This window comes from Scyliorhinus canicula, chromosome 4, assembly GCF_902713615.1.
Source record: "Scyliorhinus canicula chromosome 4, sScyCan1.1, whole genome shotgun sequence".
NCBI classification, from domain to species: domain Eukaryota; kingdom Metazoa; phylum Chordata; class Chondrichthyes; order Carcharhiniformes; family Scyliorhinidae; genus Scyliorhinus; species Scyliorhinus canicula.
In genome coordinates this window covers 31772735-31789411 of record NC_052149.1, presented here as the reverse complement: position 1 = coordinate 31789411, position 16677 = coordinate 31772735, and positions in this window count along the sequence as shown.

Below are 16677 nucleotides of genomic sequence, written 5' to 3'. Positions count from 1 at the left end.
AGGAGCCCCATCTTAGAACATTTGTATTGAATTAACAAAACCCTGCACCATGAGAACTCAGTACCTAGGTTAGCGTGAGAGGAAAATATTTCCCTTATTTACATTTGTGTGGTGGTATGATTTGCATAGCTGTCGGTCATTGGTGCAGAACACCGGCTTACCATTGACCCTGGTCGGTCATGTGCCTCTCGACCGATTGGTTGAGACCAGCCATGTGACGGCTCTCCGATTGGTCGAGAGGCTGAGTTAACCACGCCTCCTGATCGAGGTATAAATAGCCAGAACGCCCGGCGGTCGTCCATTTACTGTAGTCGACCGCAGGGCTAACTTCTAGCTTATTAAAGCCTAACTTTTGTACAGCAACTCGTCTCACGTTCGATTGATGGTTCATCAATTTAATAAGCTAGAATTTTGAAGATGGAGCTCCGGATCAAGCCCGAATGCCTCCGCATCAGCCCGCAAACTCAGAACGCTTCAGAAATCTTTCAACATTGGCTGGCATGTCTCGAGGAATACCTGGCGTCTGCAAACAGCCCCCCCACCATGGCACAGAAGCTTCACATCCTCCACTCCAGCGTGGGCGTGGCAGCCTATGCAATGATCAGGGAAGAAAAAGATTACGATCCAGCCATGCTTAAGCTGAATGGACAGTTTCTTAAACCAGTCAACAGAGTAATCGCCCGACATCTGCTGGCCACCAGACAACAGCACCCCGGTGAGTCATTAGACCAATTTTACCAGGCCCTCACTGTCCTGGGGAGGAATTGCTCCTGCCTCCAAGTTTCGGCCACGGAGCACATGGAACTGCTGATCAGAGATGCTTATGTGGCTGGGATGCAGTCCCCCGCTATCCGCCAGCGGATGCTGGAGAAAGACGACCTCAGCTTAACTGAGGCACGGACTCTCTCCACCTCCCTGGAGCTCGCCGATTTAAATGCCCGCGCCTATGTCCCCAGCCGCGCTGCACCACCCTGGGCCTCCTGGCACGCTTCCCCACCGCCATCCGCCGCTCCCGACCTCCCTCAGGCCTGCGCCGCGGGACGCCCCGACAAGTCCACGGGGCCCCGCTGCTATTTCTGTGGGTTCGCGAAACACCCTCGCCCATGCTGCCCAGCCCACTCCGCCCTCTGTAAGACCTGCGGGAAGAAGGGCCACTTCTCCTCCGTCTGCCAGGCCAAATCGGTTGCTGCTGTATCGCGCAGCGTTTGAGGCAGATGGGCGCCTGTAGCACTTCCTTAGGGTTCCATTTAGTGTCACAAATGGGGTCTCGGTCTTCCAACGAGAGATGGACCGAATGGTCGACAAGTATGGATTACGGGCTACCTTCCCGTACCTTGATAATGTCACCATCTGCGGCCACGACCAGCAGGACCATGACGCCAACCTCCAGAAATTCCTCCAAACCGCAAAACTCCTTAACCTCACATACAATAAGGATAAATGCGTGTTTAGCACCGACCGTCCCGCCATCCTCGGCTACGTAGTGCGTAACGGAGTGATAGGCCCCGACCCCGAAGGCATGCCCCCCCTGATGGAACTCCCTTTCCCCAATACCCTCAAATCCCTCAAACGCTGCCTGGGTTTCTTCGCTTACTATGGCCAATGGGTTCCCAATTACGCCGACAAGGCCCGTCCCCTCATTCAAACCACAACCTTCCCGCCGTCGACAGAGGCCTGCCAGGCCTTTAGCTGCATCAAAGCGGACATCGCAAAGGCCACGATGCGTGCCATCGACGAGTCCCTCCCCTTCCAGGTTGAGAGCGACGCATCAGAAGTAGCTCTGGCGGCCACCCTGAACCAAGCGGGCAGACCCGTGGCCTTCTTCTCCAGAACCCTCCAGGCTTCCGAACTCTGCCATCCCTCTGTGGAAAAGGAAGCCCAGGCCATAGTCGAAGCTGTGCGACATTGGAGGCACTATTTGGCCGGCAGGAGGTTTACCCTCCTCATAGACCAACGGTCAGTAGCCTTCATGTTTGATAATGCACAAAGGGGCAAGATTAAGAATGACAAGATCTTATGGTGGCAGATCGAGTTGTCCACGTACAACTATGAGATCTTGTATCGTCCTGGGAAGCTCAATGAGCCTCCTGATGCCCTGTCCCGCGGTACCTGCGCCAGCGCGCAGATAGACCGCCTCCGCTCCCTCCACACGGACCTCTGCCGTCCGGGGGTGACCCGTTTCTACCATTTCATTAAGGCCCGCAACCTGCCTTTCTCCATCGCGGAAGTCAGGACAGTAACCTGTGACTGCCACATCTGCGCAGAGTGCAAGCCGCACTTCTACCGCCCCGAGCGCGCACATCTGATCAAAGCATCTCGCCCCTTCGAACGTCTCAGCATTGACTTCAAGGGGCCCCTTCCCTCTAACAACCGCAACATTTACTTCCTGGCGGTAATCGACGAATACTCCCGCTTCCCCTTCGCCATTCCCTGCCCCGACATGACCTCCTCTCCATCTTCTCACTGTTCGGCTACCCCGCGTACATACATCGCGATCGGGTGTCCTCATTTATGAGCGACGAGCTGCGTCAATTCCTGCTCAACAGGGGCATTGCCTCTTGCAGGACGACCAGCTATAACTCTCGGGGTAACGGGCAGGTCGAGCGGGAGAATGGTACCATCTGGAAGACCGTACTACTGGCCCTCCGGTCCAGAGATCTCCCTATTTCCCGATGGCAAGAGGTTATCCCCGATGCCCTACATTCTATCTGCTCACTTCTCTGTACCGCAACAAATCAGACACCTCATGAACATCTTCTTGTTTTCCCCAGGAAGTCGTCCTCCGGATCCCCTCTCCCGACGTGGCTGGCCACCCCCGGACCCATCTTGCTCCGGAAGCATGTGCGGGTGCACAAGTCCGACCAGTTGGTGGAACAAGTCCAGTTACTCCACGCTAACCCGCAGTATGCGTATGTGGAGTACCCCGACGGTCGGCAGGACACGGTCTCCCTCCGGGACCTGGCACCCGCCGGCGTGCGGCCTTCCCCCCCTTCACCACAGAGCCCCCCCCTGTTTTTTTTCCCCCAGCGCTCCACCCTGGCCACCCCTTCCCCATCCATGGCGTCTCCACAGCCATCTCGGGTGACGGAGACTGTTCAAGGACCATCGCTCCCGGACTCCAGGACGTCAGCGGAACTACCACCATCGGCTGAACTGACGTCACCTACTCCACTGCGGCGGTCTGCCAGAACATCACGGGCCACGAAAAGACTGATCGAGTCGATTTAATTTACAACAACTCCATGGAACTTGTTGGGACATTTTGTATTAGTGTTAATTGTCTGGGCCAGTGGGAAGCCCAAAAAAAAAAAAATGTCTCCCTTCTCTGGCTGCTACTCATACCACCAGTTCTCTCCCCCCCCCCCCGGCTCTCGTTGATACCCTCCCCCCGGCTTCTTTCTCCCCAAGGGGTGAATGTGGTGGTATGATTTGCATAGCTGTCTGCCATTGGTGCAGAACACCGGCTTACCATTGGCCCTGGTCGGTCATGTGCCTCTCGACCGATTGGTTGAGACCAGTCATGGGACGGCTCTCTGATTGGTCGAGAGGCTGAGTTAACCATGCCTCCAGATCGAGGTATAAATAGCCAGAACGCCCGGCGGTCATCCATTGATGTAGTCGACCGCAGGGCTAACTTCTAGCTTATTAAAGCCTAACTTTTGTATAGCAACTCGTCTCGCGTTCGATTGATGGTTCATCAATTTGTAAATCCAACGGACAATATAGAATAACGGGCAAGTTTAAACGGAAATATTTGGTGTCATTTTGGGCCGGTTTCTCAACAGCTGCGTTGGCAGGTTTGCCGCCCGTATTCACTGGCACTTGGTGTCAAAATTGAGCCCATGAGATTCTTGCCATTGCCGGCTGTCTCACCACATGATTTGCCGGTCTCGCAGCTCACCTTCTCACCGCTAACAAGAGGGAGCGGCTTTTAAATGCGGATGGCGGAGGCAGAATGCCAGAGATCCGAGTCCTAAACCCTATGAGGAATGGGCGCTAGGTACCGTAGGGTTGCCCAAGGAGAGAGCAGTCACCAACAGCGAGGTTGGCCTGTACCACAGAGGTGAGGATCTACTGTCCCTTCACCCAGATGACCTGTCTCAAGTGAGTTGTTCATGTCAGACAAAATTATCCTCCCCTCTCATTGACCATAAGTCCATTGTCTCGCAGGAGCTCCATCTGATGGGGAGGGCCATCTGGAGCCATCCCCGCACCACCTCACCCCACCGAAGAACCACCTTGGAGGGGAGCTCCGAGGAGACCACAATCGAGGCGTCACAGCAAACACCCCACCTTCCACCAATGCAGAGACACACTCCCCGGTGTCTGATAATAGTGGACAGGCGTCTGGGGCACAATCTGGTCAGCCCCACACAGTTGCTGATGTAGATCAGGTGGAGGCAGGAATAATCAAGGGAGACAACAGTTGGAGGTCTGCTGGATTCCCGGATATAGTTGGGTCCCAGCCAGATGCCAAGCTTCTGGACAAGGTTCTCCCAGAGCTGATGCAGATAATAGAACACAGCCCTGAGATTCAGGAAGTGATGTCAGCAACATATCAATGACTGCGTAGCCGATTGGAGGATCCCAAGGCTTTGGTGGCAGGAGATGGTGCCGGCAATGCATGGCACTCAGACCAACACTGCTAGGAGCATGACGTTTCCGTTTGGAGTGGTGGTACCCAAGACATGGCTCAATCTGTGATCACCACGGCTGAGGGCCTCGACATCATGTCCCAGTTGCTGAGGGGCATTTCCCAGATGCAGGTGTACATTGCCGAGGCAATACAGATCATGGCCCAGTCACTGAGGGGCATCGCTGAGGGCGTTGACACCATGATGCAGACAATGGGGAACCTGCAGGACTGGCAGTTCCAGATGATTCATCGGCCTCTGGATCTCACTTCAGCTGCCCCTCCATCCCATACAGTCTCCCAGGTCCCTACACGCACTGTCAGGGAGGAGGAAGTGCTGGAGGCCAACCCAGGGCTTGCCACTAAGGAGACAACGGCAATCTCCGGTTCTCCCAAATCTCCCCTCCTCACACTGGTGCATCGGAAGGGCAGCGGGCAGAACAGGATGGCACAGCGATGCATGTGGCACCGGTAAGTCAGCTGGAGCGTTCCGGCACCCAGGTTGCCTCCACCTCTGGTCTACTCCCGAGGACGCACCTAGATGTAGCACTAGACCATGAAAGATCAAGAAGGGTGAGGATCACTGAGTGGGCACTGGGGGTTTCACTATATGTAGCTGGGGGAATGGAAATGTAAATTGTTCATTGTAAAATATGTGCCACCTGATAAATGTGAAGCCTCTATCACGCTAATCTTTACAGCGGGCCTGCCTGCACCCCCACTCACCCCCTGTTTCCCTTGGCTTCTCCAGCCCCCACCACCCGAGCACAGAATCCCAATATCAAAGGCCCCTAGTACAGAGCCCGTGCAGAGGATGGGTTAGGGTATGCTGTTAGCAGAAAGACGGGAGTCAGGCTTTAATCACAGTAGAGTGGTTCGAGAGAAAACAATGATGTAGTAGGTTGGGCATCGTAGAATTTAGAGTCATAGAATTTACAGTGCAGAAGGAGGCCATTCGGCACATCGAGTCTGCACCGGCTCTTTGACAGAGTACCCTACCCAAGCCCACATCTCCACCCTAACCCCATAACCCAGTAACCCGTCCCAACAGTAAGGGCAATTTTGGACACTAAGGGCAATTTAACATGGCCAATCCCCCTAACCTGCACATCTTTGGATTGTGGGAGGAAACGAGAGCACCCGGAGGTAACCCACGCACACACGGAGAGAACGTGCAGACTCCACACAGACAGTGAACCAAGCCGGGAATCGAACCAGGGACTCTGGATCTGTGAAGCAATTGTGCTAACCACCATGCTACTGTGCTGCCGTGAAACCACTGGTCTGGAAGTGTATCCATAACACAGCCAGGAGAACTGAGGGCTGGCCATGAGAGATCTCAGAGAACCACAAAGTGGAATACAATGTTGACAAATGTGAGGTTATCCATTTTGGTAGGAATAACAGCAAAAGGGATTATTATTCAAATGACAAAAATATTAAAACATGCTGCTGTGCAGAGGGACCTGGGTGTCCTAGTGCATGAGTCGCGAAACGTTGGTTTACAGGTGCAACAGGTGGTTAAGAAAGCGAATGGAATTTTGTCCTTCATTGCTGGAGGGATGGAATTGTACTAACCACCATGCTACCGTGCTGCTGTGAAACCACTGGTCTGGAAGTGTATCCATAACACAACCAGGAGAACTGAGGGCTGGCCATCAGGGATCTCAGAGAACCACAAAGTGGCTTGATGTTTATGGAATTTGATGCAGGTCTTAAAAGCCGTGGCAGGATTTTCCTGCCCCTCCAGGTTTTTCCTGGAGGCAGCTCGCCATTGTCTGTCAGCAGGATTTCCAGTCCCGCCGATGTCTGTGGCGTTCTGCATGGCTCATCCGGCGCGCCACCGGGAACCCGCCGCAGGGGGTTGCCTATAGTGGGACCAGAAGATGCTGTCAGTGGCAAGGGCCACAAAATCCCATCCTGACTTACCTTCACAAGAAACAAACAGAAATGCTTTCTGACATTGATGCATCCATTTCTGGGCGACAATGGTACACACACTGCTGATATTTTGGAGACAAAAATGTACCCACAGCCCAAATGATAACAGTCATTTTAGACAGTGGTAAACAAGTGGGAATTTTAATATGATTGAATACTTAGAAACATAGAAAATAGCAGCAAGAGTGGGCCATCCGACCCTTCGAGCCTGCTTTGCCATTCATTATGGGATCATGGCTGATCATCAAGTTCAATATCCCTTGATCCCCTGAGCCTCACGAGCTATATCTAATTCCTTCTTGAAATCACACCATGTTTTGGCCTCAACTACTTTCTGTGGGTGAATTCCACAGATTCATCGCTCACTGGGTGAAGAAATGTCTCCTCACCTCAGTCCTAAAAGATTTACCCCTTATTCTCAAACTATGACCCCCAGTTCTGGATTCCCCCACCATCTGGAACATTGGGCAGGATTCTCCGCCCTGCCACACCAGTGTTCTGGTGTGGCATGCCCCTGCCGGTAGTGGGTTTCACCGTCGCGCCAGCCCATCAATGGGAAATTTCCCATTGTGGGCAGCCCCACGCTGTTGGGAAATCCCCGGGATTGGGTGCACTGCTGGTGTAACGGAAAATCCCGATAGCGGAGAATCCAGCCTTCTAAATCTACCCTGTCCAACCCTGTTGGAAAATGATAACTTTCTATGAGATCCCTTCTTACTCTTCTAAACTCAATTGAACATAATCCTAACCAATTTAATCTCTCCTCAAATAACAGTCCTGCCATCCCAGGAATCAGCCTAAACCTTTGCTGCATAGCAAGAACATCCTTCCTCAGACACTATAATTGCACACAATGTTTCAGGAGTGGCCTTACCAATGCCCTGTACAATTGCAGTAAAACATCCCTATTCCTCTACTCAAGTCCTCTCACTTTGAAGGCCAACATACCATTTGTCTTCTTTACTGCCTGCTGTACCTGCGCACTTACTTTCAGCGACTGATAGATGAGAACACCAAGGTCTTGCTGTGTATCTACCTCTCTTAATTTACACCCAAATAATAATCTGCCTTCCTATAACCTTGGATAACCTCGCATTTATCCACATTTGCATATGCCCAGTCACCCAACCTGTCCAAATCCCGCTGAAGCATCTCTGCATCCTCCTCACAGCTCACCCTCACATGCAGCTTTGTATCATCTGAAAATTTGGAGATAATACACTTAGTTTCCTTGTCCAAATCATTAATATATAATATGAACAGCTGGGGTCCTTGTACTGGTCCCTGTGGTATCTCACTAGTCACTGCCTACCATTCGTAAAAATGCCCATTTATTCCAACTCTTTGCTTCCTGTCTGCTAACCAGCTTTCTATCCATCTCAAGATGGGCAGCCCGGTAGCATGGTGGTTAGCATAAATGCTTCACAGCTCCAGGGTCTCAGGTTCGATTCCCGGCTGGGTCACTATCTGTGCGGAGTCTGCACGTCCTCCCCGTGTGTGCGTGGGTTTCCTCCGGGTGCTCCGGTTTCCTCCCACAGTCCAAAGATGTGCGGGTTAGGTGGATTGGCCATGCTAAATTGCCCGTAGTATCCTAAAATGTAAGTTTAAGGGGGGGGGGGTTGTTGGGTTACGGGTATAGAGTGGATACATGGGTTTGAGTAGGGTGATCATTGCTCGGCACAACATCAAGGGCCGAAGGGCCTGTTCTTTGCTGTACTGTTCTATGTTCTATGTTCTAAAGGCAAAGTTCTGAACATCGGCCTGCCTTTTATTTTCAATCAAGTTCATCTGGGACATCCAATATGGCACAGTTATAAGTGTGCACTAAACCTCATCTGCAATGAAGCACTCTTGTAATGTTACTTGTTCAAATGGAGGATGTAGGAAATCACATAATTGATCCATTACCTGAAAGAAAAGCAATTTTATCGGTGGGGCATGCTTTAGACAGACAGCTTAAGTATAGACACAGGCAGCATGAGGCGGAATTCTTACCGAGTTTTCAGCCGTTATCACTGGTCATGTTTAGTTATATAAGGCTATTTAACTGAAGGCCAAAATCACAGTTTCTGACTCCCGCTCAGCAACACTGACATCCCATGCTATATAGTGTATTGGACCAGTACAAATGTAACTCAGAAGAGGGAATGATCGCAGTAAAAACGTATCTGTCAGAAAGTCACGCAGGGTAATTTTCACTTGAGCACAGGTAGCCAACCAATCGTGGTGAATTATGCAGTCAGTAAATTGGCTCCGGTTTGTAATGGGTGGCCCGTCAGCAACCACAAGCTTTCTTCCCATCGCCAAGTAAACATTACCTCATTTATGCGTCCTGTGGTGCATTTTAACTGCAAAAAACGATGCTGATATTTTCACCCAAACCAGAGACTGGACTGATTCATGCATCAGCTCAAATTATTTACATCTGGCTAATATTGTGCCACTTTGAGTGATGAGCAGGGTGTCAATCTTGACTGCCTCGCAAATGCATCAATAGACCACAATTTTTCCTTAATCTCTAGTTGTAGCAAGTTCCAGTTGATCATCTGTTGCTAATGCAATTGACTTCTGCTTGCACAGGAAGCTACAGTTTTACTTCTGGTACTGAAAGTATAATTAAGACTGATTTGCTTTGAACAAATAATAAAGAACAAATAAAAATTACAGCACAGGAACAGCCCCTTCGGCCCTCCAAGCCTGCGCCGATCCAGATCCTCTATCTAAAACTGTCGCCTATTTTCTAAGGATCTGTATCCCTCTGCTCCCTGCCCATTCATGTATCTGTCTAGATACATCTTAAATGACGTTAGCGTGCCCGCCTCTACCAGCTCCGCCGGCAGTGCGTTCCAGGCACCCACCACCCTCTGCGGGAAGATCTTTCCACGCATATCTCCCTTAAACTTGTCCCCTCCCACCTTGAATTTGTGACCCCTAGTAATTGAGTCCCCCACTCTGGGAAAAAGCTTCTTGCTGTCCACCCTGTCTATACCTCTCATGATTTTGTAGACCTCAATGAGGTCCCCCCTCAACCTCCATCTTTCTAATGAAAATAATCCTAATATACTCAACCTCTCTTCATAGCTAGCGCCCTCCATACCAAATTGACCTACAGTAATCAAACATCTATCCCTAACCTCAACATCTGCCATGTCCCTCTCCTCGGTGAATACCGATGCAAAGTACTTGTTAAGAATCTCACCCATTTTCTCTGACTCCACGCAAAACTTTCCTCCTTTGTCCTTGAGTGGGCCAACCCTTTCTCTAGTTACCCCCTTGCTCCTTATATATGAATAAACGGCTTTGGGAGTTTCCTTAACCCTGTTTGCTCAAGACATTTCATGACCCCTTTTAGCCTTCTTGATTCCTCATTTGAGATTGGTCCTACATTCCTGATATTCTTCCAAAGCTTTGTCTGTCTTCAGTCGCCTAGACCTTATGTATGCTTCCTTTTTCCTCTTAGCTAGTCTCACAATTTCAACTGTCATCCATGGTTCCCTAATCTTGCCATTTCTATCCCTCATTTTCACAGGGACATGTCTGTCCTGCACTCTAATCAACCTCTTTTTAAAAGCCTCCCACATATCAAAATGTGGATTTCCCTTCAAACAGCCGCTCCCAATCCACATTCCCCAGCTCCTGCCAAATTTTGGTACAGTTGACCTTCCCCCAATTTAGCACTCTTCCTTTAGGACCACTCTTGTCTTTGTCCATGAGTATTCTAAAAGTTACGGAATTGTGATCACTATTCCCAAAATAATCCCACGACTGAAACTTCAACCACCTGGTCGGGCTCATTCCCCAATACCAGGTCCCGTATGGCCCCTTCCCAATTTGGACTATTTACATACTGCTCTAGAAAAACCTCCTGGATGCTCCTTACAAATTCTGCTCCATCGAGACCTCTGACACTAAGTGTATCCCAGTCAATGTTGGGAAAATTAAAATCTCCTATCACCACCAACCTGTTGCTCCTACATCTTTCCATAATCTGTTTACATATTTGTACCTCTATCTCACGCTCGCTGTTGGGAGGTCTGTAGTACAGCTCCAGTATTGTTACCGCACCCTTCCTATTTCTGAGCTCTGCCCATATCGCCTCACTGCTTGAGTCCTCCATAGTGCCCTCCTTCAGCACAGCTGTTATATCCTCTCTGACCAGTAATGCAACTCCTCCACCCCTTTTACCTCCCTCTCCATCCCGCCTGGAGCATCGATATCCTGGGATATTTAGTTGCCAATCATGCCCTTCCCTCAATCAAGTCTCAGTAATAGCAATAACATCATACTCCCAGGTACTAATCCAAGCCCTAAGTTCATCTGCCTTACCTACTACACATCTTGCATTAAAACAAATGCACCTCAGAGCACCAGTCCCTTTGCGTTCATCATCTGCTCCCTGCCTACTTTTCCCCCGAGTCACGCTGACTTCATGATCTAATTCCTTACAGGCTTTAGTTACTACCTCCTTACTGTCCACTAACCTCCTCATTTGGTTCCCATCCCCCTGGCAAATTAGTTTAAACCCTCCCCAACAATGTTAGCAAAAGCACCCCCAAGGACATTGGTTCCAGTCCATCCCAGGTGTAGACTGTCCAATTTGTAGTAGTCCCACCTCCCCCAGAACCGGTCCCAATGTCACTAAAATCTGAACCCCTCCCTCCTGCACCATCTCTCAAGCCACACATTCATCCTACCTATTCTTTCATTTCTACTCTGACTACCACTTGGCACTGGTTGCAATCCTGAGATTGCTACCTCTGAGCTCCGACTTTTTAACTTGGCTCCTAACTCCCTAAATTCTGCTTGTAGGACCTCATCCCATTTTTTATCTATATCATTGGTGCCTATATGCACCACGACAACTGGCTGTTCACCCTCCCACTTCAGAATGTTCTGCATCCCTGACCCGTGCACCTGGGAGGCAACGTACCATTCTGGAGTCTCGTTTACGACCACAGAGTCGCCTATCTACTCCCCTTATTGAATCCCCTATGACTATAGCCCTTCCACTCTGTTTCCCGCCCTTCTGTACAGCAGAGCCAGCCACGGTGCCATGAACCTGGCACTTGACAACAGCTCCTCCACAAACCACCTTCTGGATACAGTGACCGCAATGCACTGATGCAAATTATTCCCTCAACAGCCAATCAGCGGCTCCGCTCTGCTGCCCTCTACTGGATTTTGCTAATCACTTCACTGGTCTAATAAGTTTACCAGTGGTTGGTATGGGTCCACATGTACCTGGTGGTAAGTCTTTGTATTAATATTTTTGAAACCAGATTCCTTTTAATAGCTCATGTTCATTCACGACCAACCATTACAAGAAGGTCTTATGTACCAGGGGTACATAGTTTATCCTGTCAAATGGTCTTCACCACAGTAGGGTTGCAGTGTAGAAGGAAATTTGGATGTTGTGTTACCAACAACATCAATCTCAGCAGTACTGTCTTCTTTGGTATTTGTGTCAAGGTTGTAGCCATCTAAGATGGCCACCTGCAAAGGACCATGGGAATTATCTCCAACCCATTATTTGGCCCCTTTATTGGCCAAAATCGAAGGCAGTGATCGAAGCCCTGTCGAATTATTGGGTCCAAGGTTAAGGACCGCCCCAAAGACCGTGAAACCCTAGAGGGATAAAAGGGGACACAGCCATGTGTTCAGTCTATTTTAGACCCGGTCTGTGCCAGTCTATTTTGGACCCGGTCTGTGCCAGCCTCTTTTGGATCCGGCCTGTGCCAGCCCATCTGTAGCAGGAACAGCCAGCCAAGTTCAAGACCAACAATCAGATGGTTGGAAAAGAACAAGAACACGTGGAGGATGAGGCAGATATTTTTAGTTCAGGAAAATTGGCATAATTACAACAGAAAGATATAGAAATAAAACGGACGTATCAGAAAGCATATACGGAAGAGGAATCTGCGTGTATACCAGAATGTTATTACCGTAAAAATTATGTCTTGATGAGAAAATGGAGACCTTTACATATGCAGGTGGATGAAAAGTGGGCAGAAGTTCATCAAGTGGTATTGCCGGTAAGGTATAGAAAGGTGCTGCTGCGAGTAGCACATGAGGTACCAATGGGAGGTCATTGGGGAGTGAGGAAAACTCAAGTTAAAATACAAAAACATTTTTATTGGACTGGACTACATAAGATGTAGTTAAATGTTGTCGATCATGTCACACATGTCAAGTGATAGGGAAACCTCAAGCAGTGATAAAATCAGTGCCCTTCATACCCATTCCAGCATTTGGGGAACCTTTTACAAGGGTCTTAATTGATTGCGTGGGTCCGCTTCCTGAAACAAAAAGTGGGAATCAATATCTTTTGACTATAATGGATGTGTCTACTAGGTTTCCAGAGGCCATTCCAGTACATATGTACTAAAAGATTGTGAAGGAGTTACTTACATTATTTACTGGATATGGGCTACCCACAGATATACAATTGGATCAAGGATTAAATTTTACCTCAAGGTTATTCAAAGAAGCTATGGAATAATTTAGGAATAAAACAATTTAAATCAACTGCTTACCATCCAGAATCGCAGGGAGCATTAGAAAGGTGGCATCAGACATTAAAGACAATGTTGAGGGCTTATTATCAAGATTATCCAGAGGATTGGGATACAGGAATTCCATTTGTACTGTTTGCAATTCGGGATGCACCTAATGAGTCAACCAAATTCAGTCCTTTTGAACTAATTTTTGGTCATGAGGTAACAGGACCATTTAAATTGATTAAGGGAAAATTGGTGAATGACAAATCGCAACTTACAATATTGTATTGGATTACATGTCAAATTTTAGGGAACAATTAAATAGAGCAGGGGAATTGGCTAGACAACATTTAAAAGTTGCACAAAATGTGATGTAACAGATAGCGGACAAAAAATCCAAAGTTTTGCCTCTAAAAGCAAGGTTTTGTGGACCTTATCAGATTGAAAGGAAATTAAATGAGTTAAATTATGTGGTAAAAACGCCAGATGGAAGGAAAACTCACCGAGTGTGTCATGTGAATAGGCTTAAAAGGTACTTTGAAAGGGAAGGAAAGCAAAAGCAGGAGATTTTAATGATTCCAACACAAAGTGAAGAACCAAATCCAGATGACTTTGAATTTGACAAACCTCAATTTAAATTGAAAAAGGAGGATGTTCTTAAAAATTGGGATAAATTGTTGAGGCACCTTCCAGAGGAAAAACGACTGACCTGAAAGAGCTATTGATATCACATGGGCAAGTTTATGGAGATAAGTTGGGAAGCACTAAGATGGCTATACATGATGTAGATGTGGGAAATGCTGTTCCAATTAAACAACATCCATATAGACTTAACCCTTTAAAATTGGCACAGGTTAACAAGAAAATTGAAAGAATGCTTAAAACAGGCATAATTGAAGTGAGTTGCAGCCAATGGAGCTCACCCATTGTGATGGTACCTAAACCAGACGGTACCCAACAGTTGTGTGTGGACTATAGAAAGGTTAATGCAGTTATAAGAACGGACTCTTATCCTATCCCACATTTGGAGGATTGCATTGAGAAGGTAAACCTAGCCAAAAGTGAATTTGGAAAAGCACAAGTCACTTTCTTTGTCCATACAATCGGACAGGGTCGAATGGTTGCACGGGCTGTGAAAACAAAGTTATTGAGGAGTTTCCAATACACTTGAGATGAAGGGAAATAATGTGACTTCTTGGCATGACTCGATTTAATCAAACATTTGTGCCAAATATTTGCAGCGTGGTTGCTCCACTGATGGACTTGCTGAAGAAACGTCAAAAATTTCAGTGGACAGCGGCGTTTCAACAGGCAGTTGACTGCCTGAAAGCTGTGATAACCAATGCTCCTGTGTTGGAGAATTACAAAGGACTCTGTGATCAGATTGAACTAAAGTATCTGACTTTAAAGAGAAATTCCGAGGTATAGAGAAATGGATGGATCGTGCAGAGATCTTGTTCAAAGAGACAAAATAACTGTCAATCAAGAAGGAGTTCAGTTGGAGGATGAACAACTAAAAAGGACTATGTTATTATAAAAGTTTGCGTGTTCTGTTTTGTTGGAAAAAACGTATATTCATTGTCAATATTTCTTAAAGAAAAGTGAAAAGGTGAAAAATGAAACGATCTTGAAGTTGATAGCTTATTTTTTTTCTTGGAGGAGGTGTCTTGTGAGAGTACCTTTAAGAATAGGGTGTTTATTAAATAGCTGTAGTGGATGTACCTTTAAGAAATGGGTATTTATCAAATAGCTGCAGTAATGTCAGAGTGTGGGTGGAGCTGGGCTGGCTGGCTTTCACTTTCACTTTGTGCAGGCAGCTACAGGGTGTATTTAGTTCTGTTTTGAGAATTGGAAAAGCAAGCAGCTGTATAAGGATCTCTCTGCAATCTAAAGACTGTCTCCAGACCATTTGGGTGATTCTAAACTGATAACTGCTCTCAGTAGAGAATTTAAACCAGATATCTGTGTTAAAAAGGGTCTTTTGTCTTATGGATGTTGCAAAGAAAGATTAAGGGTTACTTATTGAATATTGTATCTGTGGGGATGATTGGTGTTGATAGTTGTTAAGATGTTTACTGTGGGTTTATAAAGTGCTAACTGGTTTCAAAAATAAACATTGTTTTAATTTAAATGTACTTCAGCTCTCTGTTGCACCACACCTGTAAAGTAGGCCCATGTGCTCCCCATAACCACAATCTATTAAAAGTTGTGGGTCAGGTGAACTCCCTGATACACTTTGGGGTTCTCTAACCCTGCCCATAACACTTGTCCAGTGCAAGGGTTCAGGATATCTGCTCAGGACTGAAGAAGAACTTGCAGTGAGAGGTGGAGGATCCAGGGGACATGGCGTATGAAGGCACCAACACAGGTGAGATTAGAAAAGAGATTCTGTATTGAGTATAAAGAGCTGGGCATTAAATTAAAAAGCACAATCTCTAGGATAATCTCTGGATTATTACCTGAGCCAAGTGCACATTGGCACAGGGAAAATAAAATAAAATAAATGAATGGCAACTCAAAGACTGATGTGGGAGACGTGGGTTCCAGTTCATGGGGTGCTGCCTCAAATATTAGGGAAAGTGGGGGTTGTACCATTGGGATAGTCAACATTTGAACCATGCTGACAGCAATGCTCTCGTGAGGTGCATTGCTAGCAAAGTAGAGAAGATTTTAAACTAAATAGTGGGAGTAAGGGATCAGATTTGGGTCGATGTGGTAAATCACAGAGCATCGACAAGGCAAGGGAGAAAGATATTAATACAGGAAAGAATAAGCATGACAGGAAGAATAAATCTAAGAGAAAATTATCAGATAAGGCTAGACGTTACAAAAATACAAAAAGGGTAAAACTAAAGGCTCTGTATCTGAATGCACATAGCATTCAAACCAAAGCTGATAAACTGATAATGTAAATAGAAATAAAAAGAAGGTCATGATAGCCTTTACAGAGACATGGCTACGGGATGACATATATTTGGCCCTGAACTTTGAATGGTACATGACTGTGGTGGCTTGAGACATACACCGGAGGTTTCCAGTTGTTAACAAGAAGGGTTTATTGATGAAAGGCAAAGCCAGTTAGATAACAGGCACAGAACACTATTCAACAAGTCTTTACACTTCAGATCCCTGGTCAACAGTGCCCACGTTCCTGCTCCCAGGGCTTTGCGCAAACCCCCCATTGGCTGGGGTTTGCACGCTTCCTCACGATTGGCCCCGAGCCGGTCACGTGGTCGATGGAACCCAACCCCTTAAAGGGGACACAGTACACATCCCTCTCCCATTAAATCCCTTAACAAACTACTCCAAAACAATGTACAACATTTTTAATGATTAACAGGGACAACCAAGGAAAGAAAGTCCACCAAATGCCAATCAGTCCAAGTATCTCCATGTCCTCCTGAACCTCTGTGGCTCAGCCACAAGCTCGGCCCTCTTTTGGGAAATTGAGTGGTCCACAGTCGATGCGACCTCAGGAGGGTCCACTTCGACAACAGGCGAACTAGTCTCACTGATGCAGCAGCTTGAACAGAAACGGGAATCCATGGCTCCCCTTGGCTGGAGTTACAGGAGTATTCACGATGCTCACTGGATTTATCTACTCCT